Source organism: Diabrotica undecimpunctata, chromosome 5, assembly GCF_040954645.1.
Source record: "Diabrotica undecimpunctata isolate CICGRU chromosome 5, icDiaUnde3, whole genome shotgun sequence".
Classification (NCBI taxonomy): Eukaryota; Metazoa; Arthropoda; class Insecta; order Coleoptera; family Chrysomelidae; genus Diabrotica; species Diabrotica undecimpunctata.
Genome location: NC_092807.1, coordinates 34,669,784 through 34,695,224, shown reverse-complemented (window position 1 = coordinate 34,695,224; position 25,441 = coordinate 34,669,784).

The window sequence follows — 25,441 nt, the reverse complement described above, 5'->3', positions numbered from 1 at the left end:
GAACAGAAATCCGACAACTGAACTCAGTATGGTGGGATAGACACCTAAATATGAATACAAAAACACAGATTTATAAAAATATAGTGCGCAGTATTATGACATATGGGGCTGAAAATTGGATCATAAACAAGAAAAACTGCAGTAAGATAGTAGCAACAGAGATGGAATGCCTGCCAAGATGCTGCAGAGTAACAAGAATGGATAGGAGAAGTAATGACAAAATAAAGCAAAGAACATCAATAGAAACAGACATACTAACATATATAGAACAAAAAAGACTAAAGTAGTATGGACATGTAAGAAGAACTAGCAATAGCAGATGGATAAAGAGAATAACCGAATGGAGCCTTATAGTAAGGAGGAATAGAGGACGACCACGAAAATCCTGGAGGAACGAAGTAGACGACGCCATGAGTAATACAGGCCCAAATGATGGAGAATGGTACAGCAGAGAGAGATGGAAACGGTTGAGCGATAGAAGGCAGTGAATACTGTAGAATCCCTGAATATATATGACAATAATGATATCTAGAATACCCAAAGCAGTTCATGTAACATTGGATAAGGTGATGGGTCGATTAAGTCGTGCTTCTTCTGAGCAAGATGTAAGATCTGATGGAAAAATTAACATAGTAAAATAGTATGATATAAAATTAGTTACGCTAGCGTCAACTGCCTTGCAAATAGTACCTTCAGATGAATTTAGGTGATGGTCAAAAACGGACTCCCGATATGTCAAGGTACCTAGACCAAACATTACAAAAGTACAACGAATCCATAGAGGGAATAGATTTAATTGACAGGATAATCAGTTATTATCGAATGGGAGGTAGAAGTAAGAAATAAACAGTCGACGCCATTTTTCACTTATTTGACCTTACGATTGCCAATTCTATACAGAGATGATCATAAGCAACTTAGTGATGCTAATAAAACCGTTATGAAGTTCCTGTTTAAAATTTATAAAATAAAAGTTTAAAATAGCTGCTTATTTGAGATAAAATTTCTGAAAATTCTGATTTTGGAAACATTTCAATACTGGTAACTAGAAACAGTTACAAATCTATAACATCTCTTCAAACGTCCACTAAAAGAAAGATACAAGTTCTTGTAATGGAAATAACAATTGCTTTAAATAATTTCATTTACAAGAATTCTATATTGATGCGATCCTGATGTCCTTTTGAATAGACATGTTTTTTTCATATTTAGCAAAAAATCAAAATTTAGAAAAATTTACATTTGTTTTTATACTAAAAATCATATAAATTCTATTATTTAATAAAAAAAAATAAGATCAGGTCAGGTCTCAGGAGGATATACCTGCCTATTGTGATGCATTTTTCAATACCAACTCTAATATATTTCTGCTTCTATTAAACTTAAAATAAACACATAAAAACACTTCAAATATTATTATCACCGTAATAGGCGCCAGTGAGTACTGACTGAGCACTGATTCGTTCGGTAGTGCATTCCAGAAGCAACTCGATAAGACGCCTTATTTCAAAACTAAAACCCTGCGCAACTTTCGATTTAATAGGCGTAATTCAAGTCGAGCCCCTGTTCTTTATTGGTATGGTCATACTAAATAGGCAAATTAAAATAACTGGTTTGACGATTTAAAAAAAAATGCGACTTATGCCTCTTTTCGTTGGAACCACAGAATTTATTGCACTGTAATTTTCAATTCGTCAAACTTATATCGAATATCCAAAAAAAGTTAACATGCACTGTATATAATTAACTGTAAGAGATTAATAGATAAGCACAGTCGAGCCCCTGTTCTTTATTGGTATGGTCTTATACTAAATAGGTAAATTAAAATAACTGGTTTGACGATTTAAAAAAAATGCGACTCATGCCTCTTTTCGTTGGAATTACCGAATTTATTGCGAATTTATTTATTCTCAATTCGTCAATCTCATATCCAATATCCAAAAAAAGTTAACATGCACTGTATATTATTAACTGTAAGAGATCAATAGATAAGCAAATTGAATGAAATTGTTTGAAAAGGAAATAATACAATAACCAAAAATCGTTAAAAGAAAGAATAATCAGAAACTGATATTTATTAAACATAAAGTAGTAATCTAAACAAAAAATAAAATTAAATGGTCATCGACTTAAACTAGACCTAAACATTGGTTTATAACTGCAATATTGTTATAATATACGCCATTAGAATTAGTACTATCATCTAACTAGAGAATAAGGAATATTATAGGGCCGAGATTTGTGTATATATCAGGAATTACCACAATCAGGATGCTACGTATCAAGAGCCCCAATAAATTTAGGATTAGAGAGCGGAAGCGTCTGTGTCAACCTTCATTAAATATTGATAGTGCAGCTCTAATGAAGCTTATAGATCTTGTAGTAATTAATAGTCACCCTGGATGAGTAAGAATATCAAATTTCTCAAAATCAATAAAAATACTAGGTTACTTTAATTATATTAATGGAATAAAAAATACGCCTGCTTTTGTTTACATATATTCAATTTATACGTTAGATATTTTTTGGCAGCTTTAGGGAAGTGTTAAATATTTTCTTTCTTCGAAAGCCGTTTCTCATAAACCAGTCATACAGCAGCCAATGAGTTTATAGTAGATCTTCCATATTCTCAGCATAACCATTCCAGAATTTTGGAACTCTGACCAGCTTATAAACTCCTGTGATCTAATGCATCGCAGTGTTAAAATATATGGTTGACAGTTTTAGGTTATCTGCTACAGAGCATGGTACAATGAATACACAAGGTATGATATATAATGTTCCAAAATCGGTTCGCTTTCGCGCATGACGTAGTCAAGAACGCTTATTCCCGCAACATTTGAATGTAGTTGTATAGGAGAGACTTTTAATTTTACGTTTTTTATATAATTTGGCTAATTTAATTATAGTAATTATAAAGAGATGATAAAATTATGTTATTATAATATTTATCCTTTATAAAACATAGATATCCTTTATAAGACAAGTTTTAATTATCTTTTATTACACGTAGGTACAGGTTAATTAACTTATACTCCAGAGTTCGATATTTCAGATGTTTAAAAAGATACAGAAAAGTGGTAATGGAGGTACACAAAATTTGTACGTATATATACCTACTGAACTAAACACAAAATTAAAATAAATAATGACAAAGTCAACTTTATTTATATCGAATTAGCTAGCTGGACATCGAATATGAGTGTAGTGAGGGCACACAATATTGCACAACATTTAAAATGACATCTTTTCTAATATTTACCCATAAAATTATCTTGGTATTGTTTATAATAATGATAACATTGTATATTTTAATAATGATAACATGATTTAACAAAGAAAAATATGTTATTTTGGAAGATGCTAAATTGATTTCCTCCGAAACAGTTCTTATTGCAAATTGCATCAGGCTGAGACTAGTTTCTTACTTGACAAATCGATATCAAAAAACCATTTAAGGTTTCATGACTAATAATTAATAAAAATAAAGATTTAGACTTACGTCGTTGACCCAGAAGTAGTAAGAAGCTGCTCAACATACTTTTTGTCTCTCTGTGTTCGCCTCCTTGTACGCGTTTCTTTTGGTTGGTTAAAAGGGTAGCCGATGTTGATTTAGGCAAATAAAGACTAGGTACTGCCTCAGGTTTCAGTTTTAGACCCCTTTTAGGAACGTAATTTAAAAGTTTCTGTTGTAGATTTCTTTGGTAATCTTCAGTTTTAAAATGTGTAGAACAAATTCTTGCAGTATTACAATTAAAATTATCCTATCTACAACAAGATATAATCCACAGTTTTCTGGTCACACTATCTTTAGGAAATGTATGAAACCTAAAGATTTGATCTTCATTGTCACTATTGCAACAAGCAATTGCACAGCATACTTTGAAAAGGTACAAAACCAGATATACAATGGCAAATAAAAACTTTCAGTTTTACAAAAAAATACTATACAGTATAAATAAATAGTAACTAAACACCATTGTATAAAGACACATATGTAAGCATATATCTAAATTATTTTTCTATTATAAAATAGATGACTCAGTCAGTATTGAGTTACTTTAAAATATATTTATTATCTCATAACTTGCAATTTGCAATAGTCACCATTGATAACCGATATTATTGTTGAACTTTTGTTTTTATACAAGCTTTCTGTCTTGTCGGTGTAAAGTCGTCTGAAGTCGATATTTATTGTGTTTTGCGTTTGAACTAATTTGTGTCTTATTTTCATATTATTATATTGTTTGATATGTAAATTTTGCATATAATAATCGGTAGGTTATAGTAATGTGTATATTTTTTATTTTACTAAATTTCATTATAACTCATCTAAAATACCATATTGAATTGTAAAACAGATTTTTCTCTATTGTACCCTACTTTGTTTTTATTTCAGTAAAACTGCTTGGAAGTGAGTGACAGTAAATGAGAATAAGCAAATCTACTACTATTTACCTATTCACAGTATTTCCTCTGCAGAAAATTTTTAAATTTCATGGGATTTGTATACAAAAAGAGTACTTATATTATTAGTATATGTATGAAAACAAAAATAAATATTTCGCCTGAATCTCTAGGAGAAGTAAAGGTTTTACGCTACTGAAAATATATTTTTTATTCAATTATAACCAAAACAAAACATTTAAAAAAAAATTAGATCACTTTTTAACCATAATTTTAAAATTAATGTGTACGTTAAGCTGTAATAATGGGTTAGAGGTGGTTCTGGCGATCTTAACTACGTCACACTCCTGGGCCAGCTGTCAAATGTCATGCGCAATATCATACCTTGTGTATTCATTGTACCATGGCTACAGAGCACTCACACACAGACACAAGCTGTAGCATTTCCATTTCGTACATGTTAAAACACCTCAAAATATTCTCAATCATTTTGCTTCTCAATTAATATGAAATATACACCACCATCTATACGTCAATAGCTTGACTAGACACTCTTTAGTCTAAAATAATAACTAATAAAGCTAACAGTGACCTAGGTCCAGTGACCGTTGAAACAATCACATGTTAGTGTTGACGCTGTTCAAGAAATTTTTCAGGTATGTTTTTATTTCAATTTTTTTGTTTTGGGTGAAAACTAAGAATAAATTTAATATTTTATCACACATTGTAAGCGAAAGGCTGATATTTTTCTACTATTTTCGACTTTTTCTTTTAATTTGTGTTGCATTTTAGTTATTAATATATGTTTGGTTATGTTGCAATATGGGCAAGCGTGGTGCTACAAATATGAGCTAACCCATATTTATGTGGTGTTACAAATATGAGTTAGTCCATATTTGTATCAGTTTAGTCTACAGGGTTTTTTCTTTTCAGAATGCCTAGAAAAATATTATAAGTCCAAAACAATGAAAGTCCTGGGATCCAGATAGCATGAAATCTGTTATTCAAGCTGTGAGAGATAAAACGATGGATACATTAAAAGCAGCTAAAAGTTATAACGTCCCGAGATCGACAGTACAACGGTTAACAAAAAGGACTGAACTGAGTCCAGATGAAGCAGTACTTAACAAACTGGGAAGAGGAACTATTCTTGGCCCAGATTCTGAAAAATGTTTGGTGGACTATATAATTCAAATGGAAGCGAAATTCTATGGTTTAACGCGGACTGATATCAAACGAATGGCATTTAATCTGGCTAAATCATATAGATTAAATCATCCCTTTATACAGTTAAAAAAAGCTGGTAGAGGTCGGCTAGATTTGTTCTTGGCGCGTCATAAAAATACATTGGCTTTAAGGAGACCAAATGAAACGTCTTTTGGACGGGCAGCTAGCTTTAACAAAGGGAATGTTCAAATATTTTTTTATCATCTGGAAAAAGCATATGATAAATACAATTTTTCCAGTAATCAGGGTTACAACGTAGATAAAACAGTCCTAACTATTGTGCAAAATAAAATTGCAGCAATAGTGGGGCGCAAAGGAAAGAGACAAATCGTATCGCTGACTTTGGCTGAGAGAGGAACATTGATCACTTTAATTGCATGTATGAGTGCTGGAGGGAATTTTATCCCACCCATGTTAATCTTCCCAAGAAAGAATATGAATGTGCAACTTATGAAAGGTACTCCTCCTAGATCGATATCAGCCGTTCATCCTAGTGGTTGGGTGCAGTCTAATTTATTTACACAATGGATTAAACACTTCATAGATACCGTTAAACCCTCTAAAGAGTTTCCTGTACTTCTTATATTGGATGGACACTACAGCCATACTCGCAATTTATATGTGATCAATCTGGCAAGCAAAAATAATACTGTTATAATTTCATTACCTTGACATTCAACACACAAACAAAGGATAAAACTATAATGGAAACATGCAAGGCATACTATAGCAAAGAAATCAGGCAATGGTTACATCATAATAACCGCGTCCTCTCTCAGTACGATATTGGAGAACTTTTTGGCAAAGCATACCTTAAAAGCCAAACTGGAGAAATTGCTGTAAATGGATTCTGCGCCACTGGAATTTATCCATTAAATAAGACTGTGCTCTGATGGAGATTTAATTGCAGCAGAAATTGAGAGTAAAAACCACAGCCATGAAGAACCGCAAGATATTGAACCTGCTATCCTACCAAAAATACCAGAAACATGCACCATCAGTGAAACAGGTCCTTCTGGTTTGCAGAAGTTTGTAAGTCTGCAAGCTATTGAACCTGATATCCTACCAAAAATACCAGAAGCCAGCAACATTAGTAAACCAGATCCTTCTGGTTTTCAGAAGTTTGTAAGTCCAAAAGCTATTGAATCTGATATCCTACCAAAAACACCAGAAGCCAGCAACATTAGTGAACCAGGTCCTTCTGGTTTGGAGAAGTTTGTAAGTCCGCAAGCTATTGAACCTGCTATCCTACCAAAAACACCAGAAGCCAACAAGATTAGTGAACCAGGTCCTTCTGGTTTGCAGAAGTTTGTAAGTCCGCAAGCTATTGAACCTGCTATCCTACCAAAAACACCAGAGGCAAGCAACAGCAGTGAACCAGGTCCTTTTGGTTTGTAGAAGCTTGTAAGTTCATTTAAAATATCGCCAGTGCCATCGATCAGAAAAAAATATATAAATCGTGGTAGAAAATCATTGAAATCAACGGTAATAACTTCTTCACCTTACAAGGAAACATTAGACCAGCAAAACAGCAAAAACAAATTAAATGTACAAGCAATAAAACGACATATAACGGCTGAGTCCACAAGGGAGGTGACAAGTTAGAGAGGCGGTATAAAAAGGAATTTGAAAACTCTTTTGACAATGATAGTGAGCAGGAAATTCAACCAGCTGATGAAGACATGGATTTAGAAGAGATTCCTGTTATCAAGGATCTGTGGAATTGACGGAAAATTTTGTGAGGACTATCGAGGTGAAAAATGGATTCAGTGCATTATGTGCAACTTGTGGTCACATATAGATTGTTCTGGTGCATAAAGAGACGAATATGTGGGTGAATATTGTACATAAAAAATTATAAAATAAAAATAAAAATATTTTTACTAGTAGCCCATATTTATATCACCTTTCCGTTTCTTACTTAAATGACACCGTGAGTGTTTTAATGAAATGACAGAAAAAAATATCTTACTAGGCAGAAAAACGGACTAGCACAAAAGAGCAAAACAATTCTACATACCAATTATGTAATTTGAACTTTTTCGATCAAAAAATAGTCAAGATGTCAGCAATAAACAAAATGATCGCCCATATTTGTACCTTCTCCTCTATATAATAACACAGATGGGTATTTATTTTGATGTTGATTCGCCTAATTAAGATTTGCGCTTCAAATAAACAGAAATTGTTCCGTTATACCGCTCTGAGGAGACCTAAAGAGGTCGAAATACGTATAAGCGGCTTGTGGCTGCCCTGTATCAAAACAAAAATCTTATACCGTCATTATGTTTTATTACTTTACTCCGTTTGGAGTACCAGAAACTGAATTTACTACGAATTTTGACCATGATGAACGGCATGTGGAATGCAATTTTAGATTCCCTTGCCGAGTAATTTATCAAGCTGTTTGCAAGCAAGTTTTAGAAGGGACAGTGGTAATAATTTGAATTCGGTTTCGCCAGGTAGAAATCGTTTGATTTTTCTTTTTGTTCCGTTTATGTTTGTACTAATTTGATTAGATGAGATTATAGGGTCTCGATGGGACTGCTGTCAAAAGCAGTTTAGTCCGGATTTTCTTCAAATCCGTTACTGTTTTTTTGTTATTTGTTTTTTTGTCATTAAAAAATAGTGAACTGCAGTAACAGTTAGAGTTGAAAATTGGATTCGGAAGAAACAGCTTTCGGCGTGTACTTCTTCAAAGCCGGCAATTTTTTTTTAAGTTGAGTGGTGGATTTGGACTCAAGATGCTATTTTTCAGTTTTTGTTGAATTAATCACCGATTTGTTGTGCTGTGTCCTATGTGAGGGATTTATAAAACGGCGTTTCCAACCATTTGAGAGGTCCACATGGTTTTAACCCTAAATATTTGGTTGCATTGTTGTTGCTCTATATACCTCCTTGTTAGACATCGATAATCAATACTTGTTGAGAGTTTATTGGATACCCACGTGCGTTTTAAAGATATTAGTGAATTGGAATACAATATTTAAATTTTTAGAAGTTTTTAGTGTTTATTTTATATTATTTTCATATTATCGTCTAATTCCAATATAAAACTATTAATTTTAAATTTTTTTATTTAAGTTGAGATAAATTAACCAATTAAAATTCAGAAATAAATTGGGATACCATCGTAGCCCACGCGCCTAACCGAGTCAGTAATATCCACGCGCCTAACGTAGGGTTAAAAAAGAATTAAGCGGCCGAGTTTTGAAGAGTGCAGTTTGTTGTCATCTAGGATAATCCGAAGCCCGAGTCAGTGTTCTACCTATATACCTCCCCAGGAGTTGTCCATTTTGTGTTCCATGGTCGTCCCAGACCATTAGCAGTTTGTGTGGGACAGTGTTTTTTGATTCAATTCCAATTCTAAAAACTTTCTTAAAAGAAATACCAGCCAGGGTGATATAAGGTACTTTTTTCATTAAAAATAAATAAATATTTTTTCATTAAAAAAAATTTGCTTTCATGACAAACTAAAAATTATAAATAAATAAAATTATGTTTTATGGATTAGCTAATTGTCATATTAGACTTCTTTCAATAAAGTTCACTTTATTATTTTTAATAATATTTTAAATTAATATTTTATTTCGACATATGACAGTTAGTATTATCCTTTTCTGATATTTGGTAGGTACATAACCATAATTTTGAATTCTGTTTTGTTTAAAGGTTAACCTCAACGTAAGTAATGTTGATCAAAATTTTGATATTTTTATTTATAATAATTGTTTAAATTACTACAAATAGCACCAATGTAAGGTTTGTTGATAAATTTTGTTAATATTATTTGTAATAACTGTTGATGTGAAGTAATAATAAATATGTAATGTTTCCCTCTCAACCAGGAGTTGTAGAATTATTTCCTTTAAAAATATTTTCACCCTTTAATATTTTTTAGGAAAGAAAAGCCTTTCTTTCTATCCAGCAAGAGGACTCTTTTAAACAGCGTCCAATTCAAATAGTTTAGAAACCTTTTTGTTATTGTTGCCCAGGAAATCTATGTAAGCATTTTGTTGACTTCTTCCTTTGTATGTAGTTACCCTTTTCAGTCCCTCAAATAAAGATACTTACTTACGACCCAGCTCTCCAACCAAAACAAGAGTGGCCGTTGGCAAACATTTCGGTTTGTTTAGTTACCCTATCTCCAGCCCAGTAATTGCTCAGTTCCCACTTTCAACCCTCTATAAGTGATACCCAATGTAGTAGGCAAATTAAATCGTTACAAAGTATACAATCCAGCTCCGAGAGACATGTGTGTTCCAATGCAGCAGTGTATCTCAGATGTGCGAAGATCAAACCGGTTAAACTATGTAATAGAGTAGTATCTGACTCTCAAACTATGCTATCCACCCCTCCTTATCGCAGGACGTAACGAATGAGGAAAGTTTTTACTGATGTTCCCTTTGGTTGCTCCGAGTAATGGATCATCCTCTGTTTTACTTTGTGTGGTTAAGCCACCTTTTATTGGGAGTATCTAGAACAGCTGTAGATTACTGAATTTACTTTTACATGACTCGAGACTTGTATCCCCAAAAATGTGTATTTTGGACAGTGAGCCATGGACTTAAGTGAGTATCTCGATGTAAGGAATGTAGTTGCTCAGTCACTCATCAGTCGAATTGGCAAAATAAATTTTATGGTCCTCGCCGGCTGAGCGCCCAAAGGGTCTGGCCATTGACCCACGCTTGACAATACGTGACTTTAATGCTCAAATATCGCGAGCTTGTTGCGATTTATTTGCCTAAAGGGCGGCTTGCCTCTGGTGGCCCTCCATTAGCATTTACTTGATTTTTCGTGTCGTCTTTTTTTGCTTGGTGGTGGCTGTAACAGAAGGTTGTTAGTATAGCGTTAAAATAAAATAATAATTCGAATGACATCTTGCTACATCTTTCCTGTCCTGCTGTATGGAGTGGAAGCGTGGACTCTAACTTAGGCTATCCTTAAACCCTTGACAGCCTTTGAGATGTGGGTATACAGACGACTACTGAAAATAAGCTGGGTCGACAGAGTTAGAAATGAGAAGGTCGTCAGACGGCTGAACCAAACAACACACCTGGTCAATATAATAAAGAAACGCAAGCTGGAATACTTCGGTCACATTATGAGACACCCTGAAAAATATGATCTTTTACATCTAATCATTCAGGGAAAGATTCAAGGTAATCGTGGTCCTGGTAGAAGAAGAACATCATGGCTGAAAAATCTAAGGCAATGGTATGTAAAATCAACTACATCGTTATTTAGAGCTGCTGTCAATAGAGTCACGATAGCGAATATGGTAGCTAACATGATATCCAACGATCGATAATGGTCATGGAACTAGAAGAAGAAGAAAATATTAATAGAAGAAAAATGGTTATGGGTGAAAAATTACAGACCATTTTACTTTGGCGGACAACTATAAAAAATCAACATTGTTTTTTCTTAAGAGTTCTATCGCTTGGAATATTAAACAATACTTACAAAAAAATTATATAAGGTTAATGTTAGACAGCTTTGTAATTTGATTTTGGCATAAATTCCTAAAAGAACGGTACCTAATGAGACATGAGAATCTGGAGGTGGACAATCATACCTATAAATATGCCTCAACCTTTTCTTACCTAGGCTCAATAATAAATGACAGCAACAACGTCAGTCAAGAAATACAACCACGGATTCTTAGCGTTAATAAATGCTTTTATGCATACATGAAGTCTCCATGAAAAGTAAGTTACTGAATCGTTGGTCTAAGCCTAGAATCTACAAAGCAGTAATTAGGAAAGTGGTCACATACGGATGTAAAACGTCAACCCTTTCAACTACTGCTGAAAATCAATTGAGAATATTTGAGCACAAAATATGAAGAAAGATATTTGGACCAACCCATTGTAGCAACGGTTCGTGGAAAATAAAAATTAACTATAATATGAACGAATTATTGCAAAGCGCAGATACGGTTAGCAACTTTATACGATTTAACCACACTGACTATAATACGGATTACATTCTAATTTGTTTTGACGATTAGATTTCCAATTTAGATATCGATTTTTAAAAAATATATAAATTAAGGAAATTGACACGTCAAAACAAATGTAATTTGCATTACAATCCATTGTGATTTATTCCATATAAACACAGTATTGAATTAGGTGGACGTACTGCTATCGTAATATTGACCTCGTTAAAGTTGGATATACGATGTGGTGTAAACATAGACTTTTGAAGTGCTTTCTTCAAGTTACTCTCCAAGTATTTTTAATTAACGCAAAGTTAGACTCTTGTGTGCCCATTGACGTCAACTTGAGCTTTGACGTCACAATGGGCGGGGTTTTTAAAAACCTTTCCAAACATTTCTAATTTGTATGTATTGCCTCATAACAAGTTGGAAATATTGGTTTTTTTAATTGTTTCAAGAATAAATAAGGACTTTTGGTTATAAAAATTTATTCTGTGCGATTGATATTATTTCTTGTTCGTGAATTTATGGGGTAAGAATACCAAAGTACATATTAAGATATTTACTATGAATGTTTATATTTTACGCTTATGTTGTTTGATTAAAACTTTAATTATTTTTTACTGTATGTTAGGGTATTTTGTTGTTTTTATCAGGGTTTTTTTTAAATCCATAAATTATTAAATTTATTTACGAAGTTAAAAAATAATTTAAATTAATGTTTTATTATTTTTTAAGTGCTAATGATTTTATCCCTTAAAAGACTAAATATATTCGTTTTCTCGTAGTTTGAATAGTTAATAATAGTTTTGTTTAAGTGTAAATACGTTGACGGCTGCTCTTTTGTCAAGGTAAAGAAAAGTCTAGTAACGGACTTATAATTACCTCGCAAAAGCCGGCTAGCAGCTCTGATAGAATGCTCCCTAGCCAAACAGACACGATCTTTGCGATAGGGAAAAACAGGGTGTCTTATAGCTATTTCAGATTATGTCGAACTAACACAGCGTTCCACTGCTGCACTGACGGTCATAAGTAAATAAAAGCCCCAAGTGGGCTTTAAATTACTTCTCACTCGGTAGCCGAGCTGCGGTAATACTTGGTTGACAGAAACCTTTACAGAAATAGTAACCGTCTTTACAGGACTACAAATTATTTCTTTATAGATGGCGATACGGAGTAAAGGGCCGTCGAAGAGTCAATACTCTGTCAACGTTCCTGTACCTCTCGACGAGCTGTGAAGTGCCGGCCACTCTGTAAGACTCAAGGCATACACTGTGCCCAGAATGCTAAAAAAATATTCATGTAAGACAAATTAATGTAAGAAATAAACCTCGAAGTATTCTGGTTGCTGGTAGTACCTTGTCGACCACAGGAGGACGGAGTCGAGAGATTTAGATTGTGCAATTCGTGTCTAATGAGTTTTGCCGCAGGACGAGAAGAATACATTTTCGAGCTGATTCCTAAAGAATCTGTAATTATTAAGGTTAATGTAATGGCTTTTCTGTAACTCGACATATGGTTTTATATATTGCAAAGGGTTTTCCTGTTAAAATAGTATTAGTTTCTTCTAGTTTATATATACACATCGGTTTAGAACGTCTTTCGACGTTGTCCGATACCTAAACACCATCTCTTCCTATCTTCGCAGTCGTTTGTTGTTAAATTTCTTTCGCTCATGGACTTGTTTACGCCGTGTTGCCATTCTAATCTGGGTCTTCCTCTTTTCCGTCGACCTATCGGTTGCCATTCTATTACTTTTTTGGGGAGTCTTGATGCTGGCATCCGTTGAACATGCCCATACCACCTTAATTGTTTCTTCTCTATATCTTGAGTTATATTTCCTTCTATTCCCATACGTTGTTTTATTACATCATTTCTGATTCGGTCTCGTCTGGAAATACCTAAAGATCTTCTCATTGCATCCATCTCTACTGCTTCTATTCGCTTTTTGTTTTTTTCACTAATTCTCCATGTTTCAGCGCCATAAAGAAGAGTAGTTTTAATCATGGTCTCATATACAGTGTGGCGCACCGAAAACGAAACAGAGGCATTTACTGGCAGATGATTCCTTTTTTGAAAAAACGCTCGGACCCGTCCATTTTGTTTTCGAGGGGGACACAAAATTGCCATAAAATCACTTTAACATTTGCAGCCCCTTAAGCGGGGGTGGCATCATCCCTAAAATCTTAAATGAAAAGGGGGGTCGAATGATCCATTATTTGAAAGGTCTTTCAACTCCCTTTATAATGATGTAAAATTCATGTATTCAATTCAGTAGTTTTGGAGATTTATTGATTTAAAGTTTAAAGTAGACTTTAGGTACATCAAATTAGTTTGTACTTCTTTCAGAAGAAATTTGAGTAAAAGCATTTTCTTGATAAGTAAATGCTTTTATTTACTACGCCCATGGTTTATTAATAATAAAAATAGCAATTGAAGTGTCCTTTGTGACAAAAAAAGTTGTTTCTTGAAGAAAAATAAGTATAGAATGCCACGTACTTATTTTAAATAGGAAATAGTACATTAGTTTGCGATTGATTTGACCAGTCTTTGTTGTTAAAATATCATTTATTGCTTTATACATAAATTAACCATGGTATCTTCCACGGCAGAAAGGGTTGAAATTATTGAAATATTTTTCGAAAATAATCAGTGCGCTAATACAACACCACAAATTTTTAATGAGCGACATGAGAACATTAATGTGCACCGAAAATATGTTTTAGAACTTGTAGCTAAATTTCGAGAAACTGGATCAGTCGCCAATAAAAAACGTAATATTGAAAATCCTATAAGGAACGAAGCAACAGAAGTGGGGGTTTTAGGGCAACTTATTGTAGATCCTACATTAAGTACCCGCAAATTGCAAACTTCGTGTGGTCTTAGTCGACGTACTATCCAACGGATTCTAAAGGCCCATAATTTTCATCCGTATAAAATTCACCTTGTACAAGAACTTAATGAAGACGATTTTGATAAGCGATTAGAATTTTGTGAAGTTATGAGTGAACGAATTACAAACGATGAACAATGTTTATTTAACATTTGCTTTTCCGACGAATGTTCCTTTTTTTTTAAATGGCGAAGCAAATCGTCATAATTGTCGATATTGGTCGGACTCTAATCCCAGAATTTACCATGAGGTACACACACAGCAGCCACAAAAATTAAATGTTTGGGCTGGCATTTTTGGCGATCAGTTGGTTGGTCCTTTTTTCTTACCTGGAAATTTGACTGGTGAAATGTATTTGGAATTACTGCAAAATGCCATAGATCCTGCGCTAACAGATATAATTGAAAATCAGAATGATGGTCGATACGTTGAGAATATGTTGATGTTCCAACAAAATGGTGCCCCACCACGTTACGCATTAAGAGTTCGGCATTATTTAGATCAGACCTTTCCATGTCAATGGATTGGTAGAAGAGGTGCCGTTGAATGGCCCCCAAGATCGCCAGATTTACCACCTTTGGATTTCTTTTTGTGGGGTTACTTAAAAAGCAAAATGTATGCTACTCAGCCAACATCCTTAGAAGATTCACGACAAAGAATTGTGAATGAGTGCCATCAAATTACTCCTCAAATATTGCAAAATGTCCGACAACGTTTTCAGCAAAATCTTTATTATTGTGTGGAAAGTAATGGTGGTCATTTTCAACATTTACTCGGCTGACAGGTCAGTTCATTCTTTATTTTTTAACAACTTTGCTGCTATGTATTGATCTCCTCTTACGATGATGTATTTAAACTTTAAATCAATAAATCTCCAAAACTACTGAATTGAAATACATGAATTTTACATCATTGTAAAGGGAGTTGAAAGACCTTTTAAATGATGGATCATTCGACCCCCCTTTCCATTTAAGATTTTAGGAATGCTGCCACCCCCGCTTAGGGGGCTGCAAATGTTAATGTGATTTTATGCCAATTTTGTTTCCCCCTCGATAACAAAATCGACGGGTCCAAGCGTTTTTTTTAAAAAGGAATCATCTGTCAGTAAATGCATCTGTTTCGTTTTCGGTGCGCCACCCTGTATATTAAATTTTCTTCCTTTCGTTATCTCTTTACTCCACAGTATACCATTGAGACATCCTAAGACTTTCTTTGCTTGAGTGATTCGTTTTTCTATTTCCCGTGTATCAGTTCCTGTATTGTCAAAGGCAACACCCAAGTAGTCATAGCTCTGACAGCAGGAAATATGTTGTCCGTTTTCGAGGTCTATGTTATCTGACTCGTTTCCAATACAAAGATATTTGGTTTTTGTTGTATTGACATTCATTCCCCAGTCGTTATATTCTTCTATCAGTTTTCTTAGCATGTACTGCATGTCTTCCATGTCGGTCGCTAGCACTACCTGGTCATCAGCAAACTGGAGTGTATATATACATTCATTGCTAAGCTCTATACCCATCCTATGTACCTTTCTTTTCCATCTTTCCAATGCCGCTGCAACATATATCTTGAATAAGGTTGGTGAGATACAGCATCCCTGTCGCAAGCCTTTTGTAACCAGGAATTCTTCCGTTAGATATTTTCCTGTTTTTATCTGTACCTTTGAGTCTCTATATAGTTCTTGTACAGCATTTATCAATGTGTGGTTGATGTTAGATCTTTTCAACGTTGTCCACAGTTTTGTTAAGGGGATGTTGTCATATGCTTTTTGCAGGTCTACAAAAGTAATATGAGTTTCTAGATTCTTAGCCGATCTTTTTTCTATTATTTGTTTAAGACAAAATACGTTATCGGTGCACGATCTTCCTGCACGGAACCCGCTTTGTTCTTCCTCTTCATTGTGCTTATATTCTTCCTCGATCATATTTCTCAAAATTCGTCCATACAGTCTGCTCAGGGTGCTGGTTACCGATATGCCTCTATAATTATTACAATTCCTTTTGTCCCCCTTTTTGTGTATTGAGGACATGTATGCCGTTCTCCATTGTTCTGGTACTGGGTGTCCATTTAGACACTGATTGATCACATAAGTTAATATTTCAAATAGTTTATGAGTTCCATTCTTAAGCATTTCAGCATAGATTCCCTCAGGTCCAGCGGATTTACCATTCTTTAGGGTCATTACAGCCTTCCTTACTGTTTCGATGTCTACTCTCGCTTCCTCTCCTTGTATATGTACTGACTGTGTTGGGGAGTTCGCTAGGTATTCTTGTCTTGTCTCTGTCAGCAAGCTTTCATAGTGATCTTTCCATTGTCTTGGTTTTATGGTGTGTATGTGTGCTTTGTCTTTTCCTGTATTTTTTACTGATTGTATAAAATTCCATACCTCTGTACATTGCTTCCCTCCGATGTATGTATTGATTTCTTGACATTTCTGATCCCATGTTTTATTCTTTTCTTGTTTTATCATTTTTCGTAGTTGTCTATCGGCTTCTTTGTAAGCTTGATGGTCTTCAGTATTTTTTGTATTTAGCCATTTTAGATGCTGTTCTTTTTTCTGTTTTACCATATATTCGATTTCTTCGTTCCACCATATTTTGTTACTAATTTTGTTTTGCTGTGTCCCGAGTGTCTCCTTAGAGGCCTGGTGTAAACTAGCAATAATATTCTCGTAAATATCTGAAAATGTTTGTCTCTCTATTTCTCGTAGTTTTTCATCCAGTCGTCGTTGGTATAGCTGTTTAGTACTATCATTTAGAAAACTATTGAAGTTGTACTTCGGAGTATCTACTGTCTGCAAGTCTTGCTTGTCTTCTAGGTTTTGGTCTCCGTGTATTATCTTAAGTGGGAACAAAATTTTCGCTCTTACTAAGTAGTGATCGGATCCACATGTTCTCCACACATTCCTCGGAGAACTCTTACATCATTCCACTGCAATACAGATTTTTGTTTACTAATAATATAATCGATGACTGATTTTAGATTGCGTGTTTGTTGAATCCAGGTATATCTATGTATGTCCTTATGTTTGTAGAGTCCATTGCTAATTTTTAACTCATAGCTCTCACATAAGTGTATAAGTCTACCGCCATTATCATTAGTTGCCATTTCTCCAAAAGGTCCTACTACTCTACTGTTTTTCTGATATCCCGTTCTACTATTGAAGTCCCCAAGCATAATTATTTCTCTGTTTTTTCCTATGTTGTTAAGTATATCCTCGATTTTTTGAAAGAAATCTTCTTTCACGTTGATTGTTGCATCATCAGAGGGGGCATAAGCGGCTATCATGGTAATCTTGTGCCCATATATGTCTATATTTACTCTTAGGATATTCTCATCAATTGTTTCCCAGTCTGTGATATTATTCTTAAGTTTTTTCTTTATTAGTATTGATACTCCCCTAGCGGCTCTTTTATCTTTCGGGACTCCAGTGAATATATGTATATAATTTCCTACCATATCAGTGCCAGTTCCCTTTTTTTTTGTTTCAGTTAGTGCTATAATATCCATTTTCATTTGTTCTAGATCAGGCACAATGATATCTTTTTTTTGTTTTATCCCCTGTATATTCCATGTACCAATATTCATAATCCGTTTTCTTAGCTTTGGTCGTTTCCTTGAAAACCCATCTAAAGTTCCGAGGCTTTGTTTAGGCTTTTTGGTATGTTAAAATTTTGACGAGTATTGGAGAACCAGTCCAATGCCACAACCCCCAACCTGGAGGGCCGGGTAATTTGTAATCAAGGTTTTCTTCCTCTAGCCTTTGACGATCCAACGACTATAACTACAAGGCAGCAGCTTGATTCTATATAAACCCTAAAATCAAAGGTTGCCACTTCCGCCCTCCATGCCGTAGTGAAGATATTCTTCCCCGCCACGAATGCCGTTGTGGACTTTATCCGTAACCCTGGACAAGGGACCCTAAACAGGTACTAGTTTCCCGGGCCAGGAAACACCTGGAATCTGCGGAAGGCAGGGATTGATTCATTTTCCCTGATAGGACTATCCAATGGAGTTCCTACCCGTTACCTATTTCTTCTAGTTTATATTTCTATATTTTATTCTTTGTAACAAAGGCAGGTGTTAGTACACAATGCTTTGTTAGACAGTGTTTCGTCTTAGATCCATAGGTGAATAACTATGTAAAGGAGAAAAATTGAGAAATTTGGAAAAAAGGTTTAATATTTTGAACTACTTAGATAACAATTGGTTTCTTTCTTATTTTCTGATATTAGATCCAAATTTATTAGAGAAAATACTCCCCTCCCCAAGGAGGGGAGACATTCGCATTTCTTCTTTGGTGACATTTTAAGAGGTTTAGTATTTTTTGACATATTGCTGAAATATACGTATTTCCTTTGTCTGCTTTGGTTTCTTTTTGGAATTGGAAAATTGGAAACCACTCGTTTTAGACCATGCTATAAAATCAAGTTCATCTTGTAGTAATTTGGCCATACCGTGCATATTGTTTTCCCTTAAGCATAGTACATGATCATCCGCATACAATCTTGCTCAAATAGGTTTGTTCATTGATTTAGTTATATCAATAATAGCTAGAAGGGAAAGCGTCGGCTTGATTACTGAGCCTTGACCTGTTCCAATTTTTTAAAATCTCACATAAGATAGAAGACCGTTTACTTTAGCTTGAAGTTTTTATTTAAAAAAAAAATTTTAATAAATGCAAGAATATTTCCTTGATAGCCCAATGAATCTAGTGTTGAAATTATCTTGATGCCAAGGTGATGCCAAGCTATATTAAATGATTTGTCCAAATCAAAATAAATGGCAATACATTTAAGATTGTTGTAGAAGGGATTAATAATATGTGATTCTGTATTTACTAAATTGTCGGTAGTAGATCTTAAGGGACAAAATCCAGACTATTCATTAATTAGTTGGTTATTTTCTTGTAGACACTACAATAGTCATTTGTTTCTAATCTTTTCCAAAAGCTCACACTCTACACAAGTTAGAGATACAGGACGATAAGAATTTGCTTTGTTTGGTGGCTTATGAGATTTTAAGATGGGAATATTTATAGCTTTTTTTTATAATTCGTAAAATTGACTACTATCCAATGAGGTAACTGATTAGCATTCATGAGAAGTAGGACCACACCTATATTTGAACCATAATTAATTAATTCTGTGATGGGAAAAAAGTAAATTCTAAAGCAGTGAACGGGAAGGAATATGTAAAACGCAGTTTTACGCAGTTTAAAAGAACAGTATTTCAGAAATCTTTGAACTCTCTCTAGCTTTTTTATTCTTGCTTGAGTAAATGGAAAACAAAACAGAGTTGAATTTTCAACTTGAGAGCAAATAAAAGTATGTAAGTTTTTAGAGATGCGATCCTACAAAAATCTCTGTTATGTCTTTGAATGAAACCAAGCCCTTATATAGCTTTGTTGCATATCATATCTATTTGCAAATTAAAAGACAAATTTCTGTGAAAAACCATACTTAGATCTCAGTTTACATTATTACATTATTGAATCTCCCGATCAAGATATTCTCTAGATTATAATTAAACACCATACACTCAAGAGAGAAGTCATATTTACGATCAAAAAACGAAAACTGCAATACTTGGGACACATTACAAGAGGCGAAAGATATGAACTGCTTTGAATAATTATGCAAGGGAAAATAGCAGGAAAAAGGTCCATAGGAAAAAGACGAAACTCCTGGCTAAAGAATCTACGGGAATGGTATAGCTGTAGCAGGAACGAATTGTTTCGGTCAGCAGTTTCGAAAATACGTATAGCCCTGATGATCGTTAACCTTCGGAAAGAAGATGGCACTTGAAGAAGAAGAAGACTCAAGAGATCTATAAAAGTGGATCACCCAATCACCCGTTTTATTGTAATTAGAAAAACAAAAAAAAGTATATTGGAAGCGAATTGGAAAAAAATATTATTCAAACATAAACAAACAAAGTTAGGTTAGAATCGACGTGTGAGGTTGTCCAATACTGATTATTGGATTACTGCAAGACGGAGATAATCAACCAAAAAAGAAGATGTATTTGGTGACTTTTCCAGTAACTTTCTTGGGTATGAATCTGTCTTTTTAGTTTACTCCTCCTGGTTAAAAAACAAACCATAATAAACTATTAAGAAGTCTGCTGTCATTGGATCTTTTATTATAACTCTGTAAAAAATAGTTGGCTGTCATGCCACTTTAAAACATTCCTAACAGGAAACCTGATCAAAAAACGGATGACAATGGTAAGCTTTTAAAAATTTTCACTTTTAATAATTTATCTTAAATCTCTTATAATTTATATTATCGAACTGTAAAAATATAAAAAAATATATAAAAAGACCGGTTATTACCGGTCCCCGAAGATCTGTAACGCATCGTGTTCGCGCCAAGCTGCCTATCCTGGGGGACCAGTAATGCACATTACCGTGGTTGAAACCTTTTGGGAATGCAGTCAACCCAAAATTAGCCATAAATAAGGTATCGTCGACATAACTAATATTACATCGGTTGGAGTACCAGAAACTGAATTCACTATGAATTTTGACCATGATGAACGGCATGTGGAATGCAATTTTAGATTCCCTTGCCGAGTAATTTATCAAGCTGTTTGCTTCGCAAGTTTTAGGAAGCACAGTGGTAAAAATTTGAATTCGGTTTCGCCAGGTAGAAATCGTTTGATTTCTCTTTTTATAACTAATATTGTTTACGGTTCATGCCATTCACAATAATACCTTCTGTGTCCTTTCTTAAATATTTCCTGTAAATACAAGTTAAAGAGTAAAGGCGATAGTATGCAACCGTGTTTCAGTCCTCTTTTTATATTTATTACATCCGACAGTTTTTGCTTAACTGTTATTGTTGCCACTTAATGCCAGTATAGATTTGTAATTAGTCTTAAATTTTTATGGTCCAATCCAGAAAAAATGCACTTGCTTTTTATTGGTAAGTAATGGCACTGGGTGCTCATATAACGAAAAACATTGTAATAATTTTTTTTTCTTTTTCATTTTTTAAAAAAATACTCTTTTATATTATCTTAATACGGGAACAGTTCTGTTGAACCCTTTCAATTTATCAATAAGTTATGGTTAATTTTCCGAAGTAAACAAGAAAATCCATTTCTCCCTAAGCAGGCGGCATCGCACGGTGCAAGAATGGAATCTAGCAGGAAATGAATTTGACAAAGTAAATATGTTCAAGCTGTGGAAACAACTGTGGAACGTTTGTAACTCCAATCGAAATATCGAGCTTCGATTTCCGTCAGCCGCTCTCTTTTGTTTTACTGACATCTTTTATTGATGAACACCTAGGAAGAAAAACGACAGGGAAAATGCAGGACTGGATCTAAGACTTCCTTGTTTGTAGATAAATACTAAATGTTTATTGTTTGTTTTTTAGTTTACGTAAAAACATTGCAATATGTAAATATTATTAATTCTACGGGTAAAAGTAAAGAGTGTTAGTTTTATATAATGCTTTGATATAATATAAATCCTGATAGTCACTCTAACCACAACTTTAGTGACAATAAATTGTGGTTTTAAGTACTTGAAGTTCAGAAGTCTTGAAGTTCTTTAAGTTTCTTGAAGAAAAACAGTAGCATGATGGATGCGGTAATTAATCTTCCAGAAGTTGCGAGGGGTGGGGGTTACTGTTATTTAACTGTTATTTGGCATCCAGAATACTTTCAGCGCATTAAAATGGAAAGAGGTAATGAAGGTTTTAGAAGAGAGAAGATGACCATAGTACTTAATAAATTTGGTCTCGGATTATCTATCAGAGAGGAAAATTGAATATAAAGGAGCGGTTAATGTGACGGCTGAAGTATCGCAGAATTCGGTGTTAGAACTCACGCTGTGAAACCTGGCATATGACGGGGTTGTGAGCCAACAATACGAGAAGGGTCTAACACCTTTCGCATTTCACAGGGAGAAAAAGTAAAAATGACGTCATAGTATGCCACCGATGAAATAACTTATTGAAGGTCTGTACTATATTCTATTACGTAAGTATCTGTACATTTTAACATTTATTTATATTCTATCTATCTAATAGCCTTCTTCGGTCCATATTTGGACATAGGCCTCCCCAATCCTTTTCCATTCTTCTCTGTCTATCGCTATAGTCATCCACCTAGAGCCCACGTGCTTCTTGATATCATCTGCCCATCTCATTTGGGGCCTTCCTTTGCTTCGTTTATATTCTCACGGTCTCCAACTTATAAGAATTTTGTTCCATCAGTCTTCTTTTTGTCTTATATTGTATACTGCAAATCTCCATTTCAATTTTGCAACTTCTTGTCTAACATCCCTCACTTTTGTTTTCTCTCTTATCCACTCGTTTCTCTTTTTATCCATTAGTCTTATGTGCAACATTTGTCTTTCCATTGCTCTTTAGGTTTTTATGATTTTGTCCATGTTTGCTTTTGTAAATGTCCATGTTTTGTAAATGTAGCTTAGTTTGCCAAATGCCGCCCATTTATATTACAGCCTGTATTATGCAAAATGGTAAAAAACAGTAAATTGTTATTTTGATTTAACAATTTTTACGTTAATAATTTGACTTCAATTCATAGATTCATACGGTTTTCGAATTTATAATTTTAAATTTTATAGTAAATTGACCTGAATATCCTGGACCGAACATGTCACTAACACAGAGGTAATCCAAAGAATCGGAAAGGAGAAAGAAATCGTGAATACAATTAAACAAAGAAAGCTTGAATATCTAGGCCACATATTGAGACACGATAAGTACCGTCTACTGCAATTGATTGTCCAGGGAAAAATAGACAGTAAGCGAGGGCCAGGCAGGAGAAGACACTCGTGGCTCCAAAATCTGAGGAAGTGGTTCGGGCTCACATCGGTCGAACTATTCAGAAGCGCCGCAAATAAGATCAGAATTGCCATGTTAATAGCCAACGTTCGCAACGGACAGGGCACTTGAAGAAGAAGAAGTAAATTGACAGATTAGAAGTTTCAAAGTGTGTACACATAATATATTATATCTACATAATATAAAATAATATTTAAAAATAAGTTATTCAAGCGAATTAAAAGATAATAGTAATACACCATCAGATATATTGGTAATAAGTTAATGTAACAGTACAATCTTTATTACCCTAAAAATCCAAAGAAAAGTACGAAAAACAGTATGTACATTTTAAGCAATGGACCGAAGAAAAGCATATCGATACCCTAATGCTGATAGGTCGTAACCCAATTTTAGAAAATTTTACAAGAGGCACAAAAAACTGTATAGCATAATTATAAAAGATTGCTTGTGTAATGTTTTCTTAAATAAATAATTATGTAATGGCTACTAAGTGAGTTTATTGTAAAAATATAAATTTGTTTAATTTTGATCAGGGTACTAAGGGATACGACATATTGTAACCAACGTCATGGCGGCTTACGAGTATATCGAACACTTAGAAAATGTAGTAAGTTATTATAACTCAAGGTGTTCTCATAAAAGTGTGGTTTACGTGATTTTAAATCATACTCCTTATTTTTTTATTTTTATTAATTTCAAATAAAAACAGATACAAATGTGTGTTTACTTTAAATAAAATGTAGCAAACTAAGCGAATACCATTTAAACAACGTTACAGTTAACATTTTTAGGAATAATTAAAATAAAATAACTAAATAATAAGTTTAAATCTTGGCTTTCTTTTTTTGATTTTTGTTATTGTCTTTGGTGATTAAGTCTTCGTGAGGCAGCGTATCACAGAAGTAGTGCACATCTGCAGGTAATACAGACTTTAGATCTTGAAGGTCCTTTCATTTCTTTGTGGTTATTTTTAATCTATTTGAATAAAGTTGATCGTAAACCAAATCGTGATTGACGGTGTTCTTTGTCTGAGGTCTGAGGAAGGAGTTCATATTTTTGATCATGGGCCACTTTGTATAATATATTCTCATTTGGTAGGTATTTTAAGCCTCTAAGATCTGTTACCTTCAAATCTCCTTTTGATTTACCTGGACGAATTGAGCTGTAGCGAAAGTTTTTAGAGTCATTGTAGTTTAGAAAAAAAGTGTGGGTGAGATGGGATACTTCCAAAGGTGCAGGATTCTTCCTGGCTTATGATATTACCGAAATATAGTCTGAAGGTAGGAATATTTGCCGATTTTTTAGTCTTCGTTCAATTAGACTGTGGGTAGAGTCACACTTCATCTGAGTGTGGCCTCTTAATAGAAATTTTTGCTCAATCTCGACTTCATACTTGGAAGCTAAAACCGATAAACCATTCGCATGGACGACATTCCTATTCTGATAACCACAGCCGTCCGAGAATATTATAACATTTTTCTTTTCAAAGGTCGAATATGGTTCTAGATATTTTATTAAACACGTAGTGAATACATCAAGGTCTGTCTCAGTCTCATTCCAAACGAAATTCATGCTGCGATGGTTTTCCAAGTTATATACTGTAAAGTTATGTACTTGTAGTTTTGTTTTATAGTACAAAGAACTAGCCTGTAACACTGGACACAATTTGACTGCCTGCACATCAACGACAAAACAGTAAATTTCTTTATGGATGGCTCTGGTTTTATCGGTTTCTTTTTCGACTCGTGCTAGGTCTTTTGCTCTAATGTGGGATCCGTATTGTTCATCTGTAACCTGTTTCATCTTGTAACATGAACATATAGTAACATTTTAGGCAGTCTGTTCAGAAACACTCGTAAATTCTGTACTCGCAAAATGTCCTGTTTTGCTTTTGGTGTAGACTCTCTTTTTTCTTTGATCCGTGTTTGCATCATGTCACAACTTTCTAGAAATCCATCTTTTCGTGCCGCACTTACCCAGTTCTGTACCATCTTTTCTTCTACTCCTAGTGTGTTAAGAAACATCAATTTGCAGACTTGTAATTTATCGCCTTTTACTGTCAGAAAGTATTCGTAGGTACCACTTCGCCTGGAAGGTCCATCTACATAACATCTTTTTTTCTCCTTGTATGTAACCATATGAGCG